The 13,722-nt window shown below is 36.9% G+C and overlaps 1 long non-coding RNA gene across 1 annotated transcript in view; it reads right to left on the reverse strand.

Moving 5' to 3' along the window:
• Positions 1-10,754: 10,754 nt before the first annotated feature.
• Positions 10,755-13,722, reverse strand: part of LOC109173414 — a 4,382-nt gene continuing 1,414 nt past the window's right edge. The window contains exon 2 of the long non-coding RNA XR_002052897.1: positions 10,755-10,882. This is a non-coding gene — a long non-coding RNA (uncharacterized LOC109173414). The remainder of the gene's footprint in view (positions 10,883-13,722) is intronic.

Here is a 13,722-nt window from a genome sequence, read left to right on the forward strand (position 1 = left end):
TAAAAAATGCACTATATATCTTTAATATCATCAAGCCTCCTTTCGCCATCATCTTAGTTCATTTCAATCACCGAAAACGGGAGAGGAAGGGATGGACTCGTCTAGGAAGAAGAAAAGAGACCAATGATCAAAATACCTTCATTATTTTAACAATTAAAATTTTTTGGCGAAATTTGACCGGGAATTTGGCCGGAGTGACCAAAATTGACAAAAATTGTATAGCTAAGGTACTAAATTGACACTTTTAAAAGTCAAGGACTGAAATTAACATGACCCCTATAGTCATATGACCAAAATTGAAATTTCCTCATTCCTAAAATGTTCCTCCAATTATGACATTTTCTCAAATTGGTTCCTTGACTTTTAACTGCACCCAAAGTAGTCCAACTATTGAATTTTAAGCCAAAATGGTTCTCTATTAGTTTTGGTGTTAAGTGGATGTTTAAATGAGGGGTAAAACCGGCAATTCAGTGTTTTACTACAGTTAGGGGACTAGTTTGGGTGCAATTAAAAGTGAAATGACCAATTTGAATTATCTAGTTAATATTTTATAAGAAAACTTCATTTTTATGAACTATCTAGTTAATATAATCTAAAAGTTTCAATTGTGTATTATTGTATTTCAATTAATAATAAAATACTTAGAGTTGATATAATTAAATTAAAAAGTATTTATGAATATAATATTAATAGGAATGATATACAATTTGTTCCAACCATTTCATATTTTATTATGAGTTAATACCAGTCAAGGTCCCTCGAGTATAGTGGTTCCGCCACCTATGGTCCTAAACTTCCAAATCAACCATATGTGATCCTCTAAGTTTCAAAATTGACCTACCATAGTCCTTCCGTTAGTAAACTCTGTCTCAACCGTCAAATGTAAGGTTATAATAGTCTTTTTTACATTTTGCTCACCCAAAACAATTCAGAAATTAAAATTACTTACTTTTCGCGTTTTGCTCAACCAGAGACAGCGAGACGGAGCCATGGAGTGGCTGAGATAGTGCGAGGGTCGAGAGAGGAGGAGACAGAGAGAGTGCGAGGTTGAGAGCGGCTAAGGAAGAGAATGGCGTGTGAGATTCTTGAAAAGCCCTACCCGAAACCGATCGAATTCCGACCTCCGGAATTGGTAGGAACTGAGCGTGAGCGTGAGCTTGAGCTTTTCCGATTGAGAGGCGCCGGAGAGACAGAGTCAAACCGGCACGCCCAACTGCTAGGCGGTGGCCGCCGCCGTCCTCAAGAGCTTAGCCGTTTTCGGAGAAATCAAGGATGATTTCATCGAGGCTCCTGTTCAAATGGTGAGAGCACTAGCTTCGTGCCCGTTAATCGTCGATTTCTTAGTGGACCACGACTTCTTGAGCCGCATTGCATCCGTACTGAGCTGCAGGATTTTAGGCGTCCGAATAGCGGCGAGAGCGGTTTCCAACAGCCTTCTCCGTCTTCTGTAAATTACACGCGGAGGCCGCTCTTGGTTGGCGCTGCGAGGTTGAATATGGAAGTGGAAGAGATTCAATTGGTTAATTAATTTGCAAATACTAAGTGTGTAAACATGGTTATATGAATATGTGGATGTGTATATACAGGTTTAGTGGATCATTCTTTTGTATATAAGTAATTTCCGAGTTTGTGAAAGAAGGAAAAAATTAACGCAGATGAATCGAAATTCATAATATATGTAAATTTGGTTGTATGAATACGTACACACAGATTTAATGAATTAATGAAACTAACGCGATTTTATTTATTTATTTATTTATTTATTTACACAAACAGCAAATTCAAAATTCTGAGTTTATTTTCTGGAAATAAGACACAGTAAAGTTCAATTAGCTTGTAGATCTGTGGGTATTAATTTGAGCTACCAGTATTTTTATTTCTTATTCTTTAATTGTATTAATATATAGCGAAAAAGGGGAAAATGTTTTGTTTAATGGTTCACGTATTGTATTTGGAATTGCAGGTAGAAGGAAGGATAGAATCAGATTTGATAGTGGGAGGGATGAAGCTAGGCCTCTCCGGCCATATTCCGGTGTCGAGAACCCCTACTATATATAACATCATATGCATAATCAGAGTTGGGTAAGAGGCCAGATGATTCAGCTAAGCCCAAAAACGCAAAAACTAAGGCGTGCGGGTGATGAGGAGGCGGCGGACATGATCTGGGAGGACAGATACCACGTCGGAAACTTTTCCTAATTCAGACGCTTGAATTAGTGATAGGGAGGCATGAGTTATTTTATTATGTGATCGAATTAATGTGTATTGGGTGAGCAAAACGTGAAAAGACTTTTATGCCATTACATTTAACGATTGAGACAGAGATTACTAACGGAAGGACTATAGCAGATCAATTTTGAAACTTGGAGGATCACAGAGGGTTAATTTGAAAGTTTAGGACCATAGCTGGCGGAACCACTATACTCGAGGGACCTTGACTGGTATTAACTCTTTTATTATAAATATTCTTTTATCACGTTTTGAAGTTTTTTTTCGCCTCCATTGACCAATATTTTTTGTTCTGCCCCTATAAACCAATATTGTATTTTTGTAATCAGGGACGAAGCCAAAGGGGGTAGTTGCCCCCCCCCCCCCCTCACCCCACCCCCACCCCATATATAGTCTTTGTATGTATATATGTTATATAGTACAAGTTTCAGTATTAGTATAAAAAAACTACTAAATGTTAACAACAAATGAGTTCAATTAGTTGGTAGAACACATGTTTAGTAATGCTAAAGGTCAAGGTCAAGGGTTCAAATTATTATATTAACATAGTTCTACAATTTTTTACTCTTTTTCCTATGACTTCAACACACTCACGTTTTTAATAGCTTTTTTAATATTTCACACACACACACACACACACACATATAACATTCTTTTATTTATATTAATAATGAGATGTGTAATTTATAATGTGTTTTCTATTCAAATTATTTTATCAAATTAATTATGTTTTATGTTTTGTTTTGAATATTTTTGATGGATATATTAGGCATGGACCCGGGTCGAACCGACCCGGGAGGACCGGTGCGAAGGGCCTAGGGCGGCTACGGCTAGGGACGACCAAGGCCTCGGCCTATGGGCCATCCGTGGCCCGGTTAGGGGCGGTCTCGGTCAAGGCCTACGCCGGCCCAGGAACATGATGCGGCCCTGTGAAGAAGAAGTCCCGATCGCGATGGAAGCACACCTAGGTACCCGGGAGCGGGGCGAACAACGCCTCGTGGGCTTGGGTCGACCTTCGAATTGAGCTACTCTCTTTCGTTGACGAAGACTCGCAACTCAGAGAGTGGGGGACTGATGATGGATATATTAAGTATGGGCTCGGGGCGAACCGACCAGGGTTCGCGGCGTGATGCGAAGGGCCTCGGAGACCCCAACTGGGTCCCCGACGTAGACCTCGGCTGAGGTTTACTGCGTGGACCCCAGTTGGGGGCGACCTCAGCGCCGTCCAAGGTCGGAGTCAACCTCGGCGTCGGCCCTAACCGTGGTCGACCCCGGTTGGGGTCGGCCTCGGCTAGCTGAGGTTAGGTGGTCGCTCACCCAAAAGTGAACTCAGAGATCAAAGTCTCATACACGATGCCAAGGTGTCCAAGACTTGTTAGTGTTCTTGCGGAAGAGAAGAAGTCCCGATCGCGATGGAGTCACACCAAAGTCGGCCAAAGAGGAAGGAGGCGGGGCTGACGTCCTCCCGTGGGCTTGGAGTCGAAGAGCACCAATGATGGATTTAATTAACCCGGGGTAGACCCGAATCACTAAACCCGATAAGTAATGGATAGGAAAGATGTAGAATGTGTGTCGCGGGGACAACTTTGTATTGATAATATTCGTAAAAGGGTTACAGGATAAATGTGGTAATAATAATAGAACTAGATGTCCTTAGGCAAGACACTAACTAATCCTTTTATACTAGCCAAGACTCCCAACCGCCCCCCTATTCTCGCGGGGCAGTTGGATCACGCGTTGACCGGATCCATGCGAGTGCCCGGGGCCATCTTGTGCCTCCAGGCCCACGTAGGCCTCGCCCGAGGTCGCAGGCCGAGGGCTTGGTCGGCCTCGCCGTAGGCCGAGGCCTTGGTCGGCCTCATCCGGGGCCGCCCTAGGCCTTCGCGCCGGCCTTCTCGGGTCGGTTCGCCCCGAGCCCATACTTAATATATCCATCAATTTTTATAAAGTTTCGATATGTTTTATTTTTCGTCTATATCCAACAATATTTACAACTATATTTCTTAGGTAATTTATTTAAACATGTTTCGCCTTTACTATAAAAAATTTATGAATCCGTCTGTACTTTTCCGCCCTCCCTCCCCCCCCTCTCAACCGAATTTCTGGTGTTGTCCCTGTTTGTAATAGACAATGATTTTTTTATTATCTTTCTTATCTGTTTGTACTTAATTGTTGCCTCTTTTTTTTTTAATAAGCAATGATTTATGTCTTTTGTCCATTTGATTGTAATTTTTCATAATAGTTTTGTCATTATATGTATGTCAATTTTTATTTTTATTTTTTGAAAACATGTATGTTTATTTTTTATTTTTTTTTGAAGGAAGAAAAGCTTTATTAAATCAAGTGTTCAATACAAGTTGGTATAGATGAAATCCAAACAGAAGGACCAGGTTAGGAATAAGCCGCTCGTGCTACAGCATGAGCACACTTATTAACTGATCTAGAAACATAATTAAAGGACACTACTTCAAAGTGTGTACGAAACTCCTTGTAAGCATCAATAGCACAACCTGTGTATGAAAAATCAGTTCCAGACTATTAAGGAGTGTACAAACCATCTGACAATCTAATAGAATAGCAACCTTTATGTAGCCTAGTTCCTTAACCCATGACAAAGCCTCTTTTACCGCCACTGCCTCTGCGAAATGTGCATCGGTTAGGCAATGAACACTGCCGTTCTTTGCTCCCACATAACTTCAAAGAGCTATCAAATACAACACAACCATAAGAAGCTTGGCCACCCTCTTCATGAACAGTAGCATCTACGAAAATTATATTCTAGCAACATCCCCCGGCCCATCTCAGAAATATTTGTAGCATGTGGTACAAGACGGGCAGGGCCGGATTTTAGACTGTACAAGTTGGGCTACCGCATAGGACCTCCAAATTTTAGGGGGCCCACAAATTTTAGAGGGTTCAATATTTTAATTTTACCTAGCTAGTTTAGAAATAAAAACAAAAAGTTTTCAGTTAAACTTTAAAAGCTTCATGGAGAAATTGTAAGAACATGTGTTTATTGCATTGTAACTTGGAGGTCAAAGGTTCGAAACTTGAGTGTTGCTTCAACTTTGAACATTTCCTTTTTTTTTTTTTTAATCTTTTTGCATTGCGAGTTGAGCACAATATTATTATTATTATTATTATTATTATTATTATTATTATTATTATTCAATAATATGTTTTTTGTTTTTTCCTTCTATTTTTTTAATCATTTTACATTGCGAGTTTGCGCACACTATTATTATTATTATTATTATTATTATTATTATTATTATTATTATTATTATTATTATTCTATACTATGTTTTTTCTTTCTTTTCGCACGATAACATTTTATCATCTTATTATTAAAAAACAAAAATAGGGTATTAATTTTAAAGATTGTGATTTTGATAGGAACCATTTATTTATCAGAACTCAGAAGGGGCTATACAAATTTAAAAACCGGCTTGTACAAGTAGGGGTGTCAAAGTGGGCCGAAGCCCGCGGGTTAGGGCCGCAAAAAATTAGGCTCGCGAAAATGCGGGCCTAACGGGCATGGCCTGCGCGGGCCAGGCCATATTTAAAAAAAATAAAATTATATATATAATATATTTTTATAAAAAAAAATCATATTTATAATATCTTAATTCTTGGGCAGTGTGTATATCTAGCTATCTAAGAGTACGCAGAAGGGGAGAAATCCAATAATTGAATAATCTTTCGCCAATTCTTAATTCAATAATTCCTAGAGTACGTAGTACTTCGGTTCTCCCGTCTCCATCCGCCTCCAACTTTATCAAACAATTACTAAAACTAAATCATCAATTCATACATATTTATGAATTACTAAATCGTCTCCAAGTCCAGCAAACATACATATTTATATATGTATTATACACAGACGGGAATTGTAGACGGAAAATATGAAGCCGAGAGAGAAATCAAGTGTGTTGTTGAACCCTAGCTTTGATCACCCTTCTAGAGTTCTGCTGAACGCGCGGTATCGATCCGGGAGACTTGGGCGAGGTTTATGGACTTTATGAAAGTTTCCGGTGTGATATTTCAAGCGGTTTTAACATGTTTATATACTATTTAACGTTTTTTTTTTTTAAATTTAAGTTATGGCCCGCGGGCCAGCCTGCGAGACTCGCAAACCCGCATAGGGCGGGCTTGAGTTGTATAGTTCCAAGTCCGCGGACTTCGTGTGCCGGCCCGCCAAAACCCGCCAAATAAAAAGCCCGCGGTGGGGCGGGCCTAATGAGGCGGGCCGGCCCGTATTGACACCCCTGTGTACAAGAGTAGCTTCTCCATTCGGCATTGAGATATGCAGTTCACTCCATTCATTCACAAGCCGCGTTGCTTCCATTTTAATATATGAAGACTGCCACTGCTTAGCATTCCAAATCAAAGCATTCCTCCCCATCCAAATGCACCAACAGACTGCATCAACCAACATTTTCTTCTCTGTATCATTTGAAGTTAGGGTCCCAGTTAACCACGCACAGAAATCATTCATATGAGGCAGGGGTTGATGAAGCAGATCATGCCACAAAGGACTCACTTTTTCACAACCACACATCAAATGGTTCAAGGTTTCCGGCTCCTGCTGGCATAGAGGGCATGCAGCGTCGACTTCTACTCTCCGGCTTTGAAGTGCCGCGAGCGTAGGGATAACATTATGAAGGCACCGCCATTAGAAGTTATGGACCTTTGGTGGAATCTTCAATTTCCAGATACAACTCCAAACACCGCTCACCACCTGCCCACCAACATATACTTCAGTCAACATGCGATAACCATGCTTTACCGAATATGTTCCTCTAATATCTCCACGCCAACACCAATCATCATCGTAATCATTCGCGACAAGTATTTTAATGATAAGCCCAACATCACGTGCCGAAAATAATTCATTCAGTATGTCAACATTCCAGTCCTGTGAATCAGACCGTATAAGAGCACTAACCTTCATGTTTGGATCATGGCCTGTCACTGGAGTCTGAATATAAGGAGCAGTACCATAATGTAATATGTATCATAGAAAATCAAAATTCCAAATACATAATGTGGAGCAGTACCATCATGTATGTATCATAGAAAATCAAAATTCCAAATACATAATGTCAAGCATTCCTGAATATTAAAGAGTTAATCCAAAGTTAATGTTAGTTTGTACAACTATATATAAGTACTAGGCTAATAATTAAAATTATTATTCTAAGTTATTTAAAAAATAATAATTTTCTAGCTAACAATTGAAAGTAAAAAAAAAAAAAATTGTTTATTTAGAAAATGGAAATAGGTACAACATCAACCCCTTTTAATCAAAATAGTACAAATAATGTTTGAACTATAATAAAGAGAAAATTGCTAAAATGGTCCTCCGACTATGTCATTTTCTCAAATTGGACATATATATATATATATATGGGATGCACTCGGGTGCGAATAAGTGCCCAGGAGGGAATATGCAAACGAATTAGCGCGCGACACGTGTCCTCGGTGCATGTAAAATGTGTTATATGTGCGTTTTATAGTTTGCCATGGTGTACACCTCCTGTTACATAAAATCGCACACGCCATCCCACACCCGCGAACACAAAACCGTAAAATTCCCCACAATTAAAAAAACAAAAAAACACAACAAGCCCAATACTATATCTACTACGCACTAATTATCTACTCGAAATTCAAATGCCGATACACAAATTAGATTCGTATATTTTTGTTTTCTTTTGGATACGTTTCGCACACGGCCGAAACTAGTAACACACAAACCAAAATGTACATGCATGTATCACGAAACGCACATATCAAAACACATAATTTTATGAAAAAAAAAAAAACTAGCACGCCATGGTGTACGTGCCATGTTACAGTAAAACGCACACACCATTCCACACCCACACACACCACCGTAAAATTTCCCATAATTTAAAATTACAAATGTAAAAAATATAACTAAATATTACTATTCATAGGTTCCTAATATTCTGGTAAGATTCTATTTTAAATATAACCAAATTTAAAAATGAAAATACAATTACTCTTTCATCCTTGTCTTTCAAATCTATCCTTATTTAATTGTTTTTTGACTTTCAATCCTATCTATCAGTTGAAACTTTATCAATGGATGAGATGGGATTTCATGATCTCACCTGATTGTGGTGGTCTCAATGGATTCAAAAAAAAAAAAAAAAAAAAAAAAAAAAAAAAAAATATATATATATATATATATATATATATATAGAGGATGAAGTTCAAGTGAGGATAGGACCTTAGGTGAGGATTGTGGATGAATGATATCCGTTGGATGGAACCATCGAAGGGTGTAGATTGCTCAAAAGGGGAGATTAAAAAGCCAGTAAAAAGACTAGTAATGGTGCAAGTAATTAATATTGGAGGTAAAAAGGTAATTGGATGAATGAATGTGCAATGACAAGAATGGAAGGAACGATATACACGGGGACTCTTGGCTTATTGAGTTAGGGCTAAAACGTTGGATGTGTAGGGGAGGTGTCGGCATTGCACAATCTACTAAGAGGAAAACAACTGCACAAACGAAGACGTCGTGAAGACTACCGGGTTACTTCACAATCGCAAGCTATGGCCGATAGAGCACCAAGGAGATGTCAACGGCATGCTTCTATTGAAGCGACGAGTAGAATCCATAAGAATACGTTAAATATTATTATGATTTTGTTTGTTATTTTTATCGAATGACTACAATGGGTTTGTTTTTTGTTTTTTTTTTTTCTGGGGGTGGGGGTGGGGGTATACTAGTTTTGAATAACAAATTCATGGGGGTGTAATTATCGGACTGTAATTGATGGCGTGGTTTCTGCTGTGAGTCTGTGTTGGAGGCGAGTTCTTCAGCAGACGATAGTTTCGTAAATCTTAAGTTTAACTGCATACAGGTTTAGAAACCATGTAGAAAAAGACAACCCCAGAATTATTGGAGTATATAAACCCACATTCTTCTTCTCCTCCACTTCGTTTTTGGAGAGAGTTATAAGAATTCACATTACCCTCCCTCACCTTTACTCTGTGTGTGTATAAGCAAGTTTAGTTGAGGTCCCAAGAAATGATAAAGTTGCAATCGTTAGGGTGACCCACAGCACATGGAGTAACATTCTGTATTCATTCAGGAAAAAATAAAAAGTATGCTTTCAGAACCCTTCTTTTTCACTGTGTTTAGAGGTTAAGTTAGAAGTTGGATCAGGCGTGTATATATGTAATTCTTATATACATAATTGGGTCTGTGTTGGCGGATAATTGAGAGTTTGTGCGATAGCGCAGAGACAATGAATGCAGAAATAAGGGGAGAACACTTAATATATACTGAGTATGCGATGAAAGAAAAAGGTGGTTAAAGTGTTAAAAAAATAGGTATATTTCTTACATTTTTTTGTATGTTAATTTCAAACTTGTGTGTATGGATTGTATTGTTGTGTGTGCTTTTCAGATCTTAGATAGTGTGCATTCCAACAGTAATGCAGTGTGCTTTATTACTCTTACACATTGTGCAATTTACAGTTATGCATTTTTCCATATTGAAATTGTGCATTTTAGGAGCGTAGATTATTTGTGGCAGTTTTCCACACAAATAGTGTGCATTTATCGAGTTTGATTGTTTGCAACTGAGCTAGATTATTTGCATTGCTAGTCTAACAAAATGTGGATTTAGATAGATCCCCCACCTTCCAAACACGTGCCCTTGCTAACCATTTGGTGGAACAACCAATGAAGAGATCTGGAGCATATTACGAGTTATTCCATGTGCTGTTTTGCACATTGACAATGTAAAATTTACAATGTGCATTTTGGGCAGTTGGAAAATGTTAATTTCAAACGTGTGATAATTTTAGAATCTAGAAAATGCCAATTGTAAACTTGTGTGTAGCTTTGTATTGCTGGGTGTGCTTTTTAGGTCTTATTAGTGTGCATTTTACCAGTTATACAGGGTGATGTTTTGCTCTTACAAAGTGTGCAGTTTATTGGGAAATTGGAAAATGTTAACTTCAAACAGTGTGATCATTTTAGAATATGTAAAATGTTAATTTCAAACTTGTGTCCATGGTTTGATTGATGTGTTTGCATTTTAGATCTTACACAGTGTGGATCTTTGTGCTCCAGTAGGTTGAGAAAGTAGCTATGAACAGATACTACATTGTAATAGAGTCAGTAGCATTCATAAAAGACAGTGTGGAACATAGGAAAATTAAATTTACTATTGCGTTTTCTTACGGTTTCACCAAATGTGCATAACTATGACCAATGTCTGTGCATTTTTTAGTATATAAAGGGTGCGTTCTCATTGCTACTGTGTTGTATGAGTTGTTGAGCATGGGTGATTAAAAAAATATCTGCATTTCTAATTACTAATCGTGAGCATAGGCCTACATGTGCATTCGTGTGCGAGGTGAACTACGTACTGTAGCTACATTGGAATCCACATCCAAAAATAAGCCACAACTGGAAAATTAAACCAATGATATTTGTAAATTAAACTACAGTAGTTGCATTGCAACCCACATCCAAAATAAGCACCACACAAATTGAAAATTAAACCAAAGATATTTGTGAATCACAACATACAGACCAAGGTGAAACAAAAAGTAACATTAAATCACCAAGTCCAAAGCCCTGCAAAATACTTAACATTAATACCCTCTTGATAAGTATTATTTGTATATGTTATTTATGTGTGTTATAATTATTATTTCATATGATTTAACTTAATTTAACATTTATTTACTTAATAAAATGATTTATTATTTATTTTGCACTCATTTGGTTAATAAAGCTAATTAAGATTAGTTTATATTTATATTATATTTATAAGTACTTTGGTTCATTGCATTCTTAGCATAAAAGCAACAAATAAACATTGTATTTTTTTTTTTATTGTTTTTCTTCCTTGCTAAGTATTTGGCGCAACACAGCAGAAAAGAAAAGAATTTGTCAAAGTTTCTGCTCAGATTTCGATGTACGGCTCAAGCGGCATTCACGGAGGATTCACAGAAGGAAAATTTATGGCGTAAAATAGCTTTAGTCTATTTCGAGGAGTGTATAAATAGTAGAAGATTTATTTTGTTGATTCGTTCATTCTTCTTATTATTCTTTAAAGTTGTTATCAATGTTTATTCGTAGCTAATTTCTTTAGTTTGGTTGAGTGAATTGAAGCTCCAGAATTGATTATGTCGTAAGATTATTTATTTATTTTTACTATATATGTTTTTTTATGTATTTGAGTATTAAATATTCTTCTAAATTATTTAAATAGTTGTATCATTTAATTGATAGGAGGCCTACTAGTTATTTATTTATTTGATATAATTATTTGCTATATTAGTTAATGTTAGTGCTACAAATTATTCTAATATTCAGTAGCAACTGGGGTTAATTATTGACGGTTTAGTGATAACTGATAATTGGTCTCGGGTAGAATATTTTCTTAAATTAAATGCAACCGCTTGTGCTTGTGTTATTTAGTTTGTCGGTTTTCCTCATTCATATTGATGCTATTAAATTAAATCTATAGCGCTTGTCTTAGATTATTTAGTAGTTAGGGGTAATTAAACCGCGTGTGCTTTAGTTACCTACAACTAAGGGAAAACGGAAATGAAATAATTTCACGACAAATATTCAACTGCATATTAATTACTTTTTGAATCAATGATTAGTGTTAAATTTCGGCGGTAGATCTTTACTAACCAAGGTTTTCTATTATAAGTGCTTTCAATATATTATTTTCTTTGCTTTGTATTTAAATTCTATTTTATTTAATCTTTATTCTCGTTATTTCAACCCCCCCCCCCCCCCCCCCCATCAATTCCTTAAGCACTAGAGTTAAACTAGTTACACCTTGTGAGATCGATCCTTGTTGGGTAAAAAGGTGAAAAATCCCAAAATAATAATAATCCTACGGAAATAAATAATATTATATGGGAAAACAGAAACTGGGAAGGAAAAGGTTGAGTGTTTGGGTATAGGGTTTAACACGAGTTCGAACACAAGGTTCTTTTCCTTAAAACCTTATTTGCTACCTCCCACAAGTGCTATGAGCGTTGTAGCCTAGGTTTCCCAAGATAAAACGTGTTACAACTCTTTATTTAAGCACTTAAACAAAGAGCTCTTCGAACAAAGCAAGCACTTAAACAAGAAGCAGAGTTTTGAGATTAAAAGCTACTGGAATTCCTGTGTAAAATGCTACTGCTCTACCTCTCTTTATATAGGGATGTTGGAGTGATAGCATTCAACATGGGCATTAAATTGGTGTTAAAACCAATTGTGTAACACCTGTAACGGTCACCACTAAGTAGGATTAAACTCAGAGTTTAAAATTGGAATTAAAACAGTATTAATTCCGTAACAGGTGAGTTTAATCTTCTGCACTTTCTGGTTTCTGACCGTTGGGGTGCACGAGAGTATACACTCTCGTGCTGTGGTGCACGAGAGTACCCACTCTCGTGTTGTGATACAACACGAAAGTACACCTCTCGTATTCACCGTTGCACGAGAGTTTTGCTCTCGGTGCACCACAACATAACAGATGGAAAATGATACCGAAGTTTGGCATAACTTAGCCCGCACGGCCAGCCAATTTCCGGACGACATTCGTGCCCACAGGTGCCGGCGCACGCGAGCTCGGGCTTGATTCAAGCATTTTGAGCTCTTCTAGTTATGGCGTAAAATAGCTTTAGTCTATTTCGAGGAGTGTATAAATAGTAGAAGATTTATTTTGTTGATTCGTTCATTCTTCTTATTATTCTTTAAAGTTGTTATCAATGTTTATTCGTAGCTAATTTCTTTAGTTTGGTTGAGTGAATTGAAGCTCCAGAATTGATTATGTCGTAAGATTATTTATTTATTTTTACTATATATGTTTTTTTATGTATTTGAGTATTAAATATTCTTCTAAATTATTTAAATAGTTGTATCATTTAATTGATAGGAGGCCTACTAGTTATTTATTTATTTGATATAATTATTTGCTATATTAGTTAATGTTAGTGCTACAAATTATTCTAATATTCAGTAGCAACTGGGGTTAATTATTGACGGTTTAGTGATAACTGATAATTGGTCTCGGGTAGAATATTTTCTTAAATTAAATGCAACCGCTTGTGCTTGTGTTATTTAGTTTGTCGGTTTTCCTCATTCATATTGATGCTATTAAATTAAATCTATAGCGCTTGTCTTAGATTATTTAGTAGTTAGGGGTAATTAAACCGCGTGTGCTTTAGTTACCTACAACTAAGGGAAAACGGAAATGAAATAATTTCACGACAAATATTCAACTGCATATTAATTACTTTTTGAATCAATGATTAGTGTTAAATTTCGGCGGTAGATCTTTACTAACCAAGGTTTTCTATTATAAGTGCTTTCAATATATTATTTTCTTTGCTTTGTATTTAAATTCTATTTTATTTAATCTTTATTCTCGTTATTTCAACCCCCCCCCCCCCCCATCAATTCCTTAAGCACTAGAGTTAAACTAGTTAC

The sequence above is a fragment of the Ipomoea nil genome, unplaced genomic scaffold (genome assembly GCF_001879475.1).
Source record: "Ipomoea nil cultivar Tokyo-kokei standard unplaced genomic scaffold, Asagao_1.1 scaffold0480, whole genome shotgun sequence".
NCBI lineage: Eukaryota > Viridiplantae > Streptophyta > Magnoliopsida > Solanales > Convolvulaceae > Ipomoea > Ipomoea nil.